This window comes from Podarcis gaigeae (assembly GCF_964106915.1).
Source record: "Podarcis gaigeae genome assembly, chromosome: 18".
NCBI lineage: Eukaryota > Metazoa > Chordata > Lepidosauria > Squamata > Lacertidae > Podarcis > Podarcis gaigeae.
The window spans coordinates 5,392,217-5,398,281 of NC_139696.1; positions in this window are offsets into that span (position 1 = coordinate 5,392,217).

The window sequence follows — 6,065 nt, forward strand, 5'->3', positions numbered from 1 at the left end:
GACCTGTTGATGGCATTTTACCATTGTACTGTGGAGAGTGTATTAACTTATGGTCTGTGTGTGTGGTTTGGGAGCTGCACGGCCAGGGAAAAAACAACGCTGTCCAGGGTTGTAAAGACTGCGGAGAGAATAATTGGGTGCACTCTTCCCACCTTGGATCAAATCTATGCTTCCAGGTGCCATAAGAAAGCTGCAGAGATAGCGCAGGATAGTGCACACCCCGGAAATGATCTCTTTCAGTTTTGGAAGAAGGTACAGGGTTATAAAGACTAGGACTAGCTGCCTGAGAAACAGTTTCTATCCAAATGCGATTTTGGTTTTAAACGCAGTGTAAGGTAGTCTTTATGGGAGTATATTTAATTATGGGGTATCAGAGTTTTTAGGGGGCTAGCCAGGCTGGGATAGCAGGCTTGTTGGTTTTTGAATGTCTGATGTAGATTTTTTCAATTCCGTTGTTCTGTATGGGACAATGACAATAAAGATTATCGTATAGTATTGTATCGATGCTCACGAGCTCTGCAAAAGAAGCACACACACAAACACCACTGTTCCCCAATGATGTGTTTTTCTTCTTGTTGTTGTTTAGTTGTTTAGTCGTGTCCGCCTCTTTGTGACCCCCTGGACCAGAGCACGCCAGGCACTCCTGTCTTCCACTGCCTCCCGCAGTTTGGTCAAACTCATGCTGGTAGCTTCGAGAACACTGTCCCACCATCTCGTCCTCTGTCGTCCCCTTCTCCTTGTGCCCTCCATCTTTCCCAACATCAGGGTCTTTTCCAGGGAGTCTTCTCTTCTCCTGAGGTGGCCAAAGTCTTGGAGCCTCAGCTTCAGGATTTGTCCTTCCAGTGAGCACTCAGGGCTGATTTCCTTCCGAATGGAGAGGTTTGATCTTCTTGCAGTCCATGGGACTCTCCAGAGTCTCCTCCAGCACCAGAATTCAAAAGCATCCATTCTTCGGCGATCAGCCTTCTTTATGTTCCAGTTTTTCTTACTAGGGACCTAAAAGACTTGAGGGACCTGTTTCTCATGCAAAAGGCTGTAAATTTAGGCCAATTTTGGGAAGTACCCTGAGGTGTACTTAATTGTCTTTTGAGACAAACAGAGGCCAACCGAAGCAGCTCTGTGTTGCTTGCCCAGCAAAATTCTCCTGCCCCACAACTCTGATGCCCCTGGAAAACTTGGGGAGCTTAAAGCAAAAAAATGACAGTACAAACAGTACAACGAGAATGATTGGAAGGCTCGTTTTGTCGTTTTTTATTTAAGTGTTTAATTAAGTATTAATTAGGAAGATTAAGTGTTTTTTTACGTACATAAATTTGCTTTATTTTCTTTCTTTTTTCTGTATTTTCTTCTTAATTCTTTTTTCTTTAGTTTTCTTTTTGCAGTATGAGATTGTGAATACTTTGCATAAGTGTGTTATTTAAATGGATAAAGATTATTTTTTAAAAATAAATAAATAAAGCGAAAGATGAGAAATCCCACACTGACAACAGTTCTGCAGGCTGGGTTACACTTTGCAAGAGATGAGCTGCTAAGCAGGAAGCCTTTGCAAGAGGTCAGCTGTTCCAGGATCTTTCTTTCTTTCTCACTCTCTTTTAGGGACACAGGTGGCACCGTGGGTTAAACCACAGAGCCTAGAACTTGCCGATCAGAAGGTTGGTGGTTTGAATCCCCGCGATGGGGTGAGCTCCCATTGCTCAGTCCCAGCTCCTGCCAACCTAGCAGCTCGAAAGCACGCCAGTGCAAGTAGATAAATAGGTACCACTCCAGCGGGAAGGTAAACGGCGTTTCCGTGCGCTGCTCTGGTTCGCCAGAAGCGGCTTAGTCCTGCTGGCCACATGACCCGGAAGCTGTACGCCGGCTCCCTTGGCCAGTAAAGTGAGATGAGCGTCGCAACCCCAGAGTTGTCCGCGACTGGACCTAATGGTCAGGGGTCCCTTTACCTTTACCTCTTTTGCAACACAAGTTATGACTCAAAGGTACGAAACACCCTCATTCTCTCTCTGCCTCCTTTCATCACTTGCCATAAAATCGTCAGGATTCCCAGCCATGCTGGGGGGATCCTGATCGCACGGGAGTATAAACTGAACAAAACCTGGGCAGGAAATGAGATTCATCAAAGCATCGGGAAAGTGAGACATAGCAAATCACACGATGATCACACTTTATTTACTGGGCTGTAGGTCTCGCCTGCCAGCGCCAGGAGTTCAAAGCAGTTCAAAGCTCAAGCAACACCCTGGTTTGGCGGCTGCTCCCCTTTCCTGACCTTTGACAAGACAGAAGTACTGTTTTTGGGGGGACAGGGGGCGGGCGGGTGTGGAGGATTCCCTGAAGGACCAGGTGCGCAGCCTGGGAGTCATTTTGGACTCACAGCTGTCCATGGAGGCGCAGTTCAATTCTGTGTCCAGGGCAGCTGTCTACCAGCTCCATCTGGTACGCAGGATGAGATCCTCCCTGCCCGCAGACTGTCTCGCCAGAGTGGTGCATGCTCTGGTTATCTCCCGCTTGGACTACTGCCATGCGCTCTACATGGGGCTCCCTTTGAAGGTGACCCGGAAACTGCAACTAATCCAGAATGTGGCAGCTAGACTGGGGACTGGGACTGGCCACCAAGACCACATAACACCTGTTCTGAGAGATCTGCATTGGCTCCCAGGACATTTCCGAGCACAATTCAAAGTGTTGGTGCTGACCTCTAAAGCCCTAAACGGCCTCGGCCCAGTATACCTGAAGGAGCGTCTCCACCCCCATCGTTCTACCCGGACACTGAGGTCCAGCACCGAGGGCCTTCTGGTGGTTCCCTCATTGCGAGAAGTGAGGTTACAGGGAACCAGGCAGAGGGCCTTCTCGGTGGTGGCACCCGCCCTGTGGAACACCCTCCCTTCAGATGTGAAGGAAATAAGCAGCTATCCTATCTTTAAAAGACATCTATTTTCTCCTACCGATAGAAAACCTACTTAAGGACTCTAGATGGGCTCTTAAAGGTAAAGGGACCCCTGACCATTAGGTCCAGTCATGACCGACTCTGGGGTTGCAGCGCTCATCTCGCTTTATTGGCCGAGGGAGCTGGCGTACAGCTTCCGGGTCACGTGGCCAGCATGACTGAGCCGCTTCTGGCGAACCAGAGCAGCGCACAGAAACGCTGTTTACCTTCCCACTGGAGCGGTACCTATTTATCTACTTGCACTTGACATGCTTTTGAACTGCTAGGTAGGCAAGAGTTGGGACTGAGCAACGGGAACTCACCCCGTTGCGGGGATTCGAACCACCAACCTTCTGATTGGCAAACACTAGGCTCTGTGGTTTAACCCACAGCGCCACCCGCGTCCCTTAGACAGGCTCTTACATACTCCATAAGGGAAAGGGAGCAGTGTTTTTCTTACAATAAAACGAAGCAGGAATGCTCTCTCTCACCCTCAAACGCACATGGTCAAAACAAGACTCGTTGGAATGGCACCTGAAGAATAGGGTGTGTGCGGCGGGACTCACACAACAGGTGTCTCTCACCTGGCCTGCCAGAGGCAACATTCCAACCCTTCCCCAAATATGAGAAGCAGTCAGACATGGCCCCTATTTATCTTCCCATCACAGGCTCAGTTCCTAGAAATCCAGGGTGCCTACAGGGTGTTTGTTTCTGCAGAAACACCCTCCAGCCATCTCTGCCCTGCTGAACCTTATAATTTCTTGCAGGTGGGGCAGAGGGCATTCTTCCCCCTCCCTTTAGCGGTTTGGAGAAAAACAAAAGCGGGGCAATGGGTTCGGAGGGTCCGTTCTTTTCCGAGACCCCTCGGAAAGGCAGGGCTGTGTGGCTCAGTGGTTAGAGCAGCTGCTTTTGCAGACAGGCAGACCACCCCGAGATAGCATCTCTGGGTCAGGCCGCTGCTGCCAGTCTGTGCTAGGTAGGCCAGTCTCTTCCCATGTTGCGATTTAAATCGGGTTCATGAGGACTAGGATTCTGATTTATCGTTTGGCGAAGAAGGGCCAACTAAATCTGTAGGAGAGGCCCGTTTTCCCGCTGCTGGTCTGTCGGTGGAGGAGATCCCACTTCTGCCACCATCTCTCTTGGGATGATGCAGCTATAGGGTCTCACATGCCCACCAGCATGTCATTAATCCATTTTGCGTTACTTTCTACGGGAAGGCTCGCCTTGGTTTTGGAACACTTTGGTTTTGGAGCGGATTTCCAGAACGGATTACGTTTGAGAACCAAGGTACTGCTGCAAATACAGTGGTACCTTGGGTTAAGAACTTAATTTGTTCTGGAGGTCCGTTTTTAACCTGAAACTGTTCTTAACCTGAAGCACCACTTTAGCTAATGGGACCTCCCGCTGCTGCCACCGTGCGATTTCTGTTCTCATCCTGAAGCAAAGTTCTTAACCCGAGGTACTATTTCTGGGTTAGCAGAGTCTGTAACCTGAAGCGTCTGTAACCTGAAGTGTCTGTACCCCGAGGTAAAAAGGTAAAGGTACCCCTGACCATTAGGTCCGGTCGTGACCCACTCTGGGGTTGCAGCGCTCATCTCGCTTTATTGGCCGAGGGAGCCGGCGTACAGCTTCCGGGTCATGTGGCCAGCAGGACTAAGCCGCTTCTGGCAAACCAGAGCAGCGCACGGAAATGCCGTTTACCTTCCTGCCGGAGTGGTACCTATTTATCTACTTGCGCTTTGACGTGCTTTCAAACTGCTAGGTTGGCAGGAGCAGGAACCGAGCAACGGGAGCTCACCCCGTCATTGGGGGGATTCGAACCGCCAACCTTCTGATCAGCAAGCCCTAGGCTCTGTGGTTTAGACCACAGCACCACCCGTGTCCCTGTAACCCGAGGTACCACTGTACATAAAGGAAATGGCCATTGAGAACAGGCATTTTCCCACGGCTGATAAACTCCACCTTTCACCTTCTGTTTTCGGAAGGTGCTCAGGCCTTCCTTGAAGAGGCCGTCTCGCCCCTCCTGGAAACCTCTGGGGTGTCTTCCTTTTTCACAACTCTCTGACCCAAGTCTTGACCCCTGCTTTGTCCCTCCCCGCCCCACGGAGGGAGGAGATTGTTTGGGCCTCCATATGGACTAGTAGCTTGTGTTAACGGAAAAATCCGAGGGCTCCCTTGGACAAAAACAAAGACACCAACCAGGATAACTTGGAGCAAAACAGCAGCCTGTAGGCTTGGCCTTTATTGATCTGTTGCAACAGGGTGCTCCCCTCACTTGCAGGAGAGAGGAGGGACACAGAAAAAAATGGTGTGAAGACCTTCTAAAGACTTTTGAAATTGCCACCCTGTAGATCAAGACCACCCCCAGAAACATCATACACACATCACAGAAAGGAGGGGTTGAGGGAGGGGTGGTGGTGGTAACCTGAATGTCCTGTCACCTGGCTGGTTCCCCCTTTCCCCCTCCCCATGAGTACTTTCCAGGTGACAGAGGGGAGTTTGCAGTTTCCTGCCCCCAGAGGGAAGATCTGATCATTGTCCTTTGTTCCAGTCCGTGCTGAATCCACTCCCTTATGCAAGTTCTTTGTGATCTTGATAGTCTTCTGCCTAGGACCATCAGGGTTGGCATAGCAACTGGGCAGGGCTCCTGTGGATGTGCTGGTATGCTGAAGGGATTATGGCTGCCCTGTATCAAACCTTCCCCATTTTGTAGTCCTTCCTTCATGGAGTAAAATAAAAGTGGAACAGTGCAAATCCGATGTATGGTTGATTTTCTATGAATTTATAACAGAAGCGTAGCGTATGTAGTGTGTGTGAAGTTTGTACAAACTGAATGTTTGGGGGGGGGGTCCTGCGACATTTGCGTTGCCTAACCTGGAGTTGGTCAGCCAGAGTCAATTCGAAGAACGTGAGCCGGCCCATTTTGGTGGAGGGGTTGACCTGCCACTCAGGGTTTCAGAAATAATTCTCCCTAGAATAACTGTTGATCTAAATAGATCCAGGCGAGCCATTTCCATGAATTAAAAAAAACAAAAACTGTAGAGTTTGAAGGGACCCCAGGGTTCATACAACCAACCCCTGCCATGCAGAAATTTCAGCTAAAGAGATTTAATTTTAATCCAGTTCCAAATGTCTGCTCTAACAT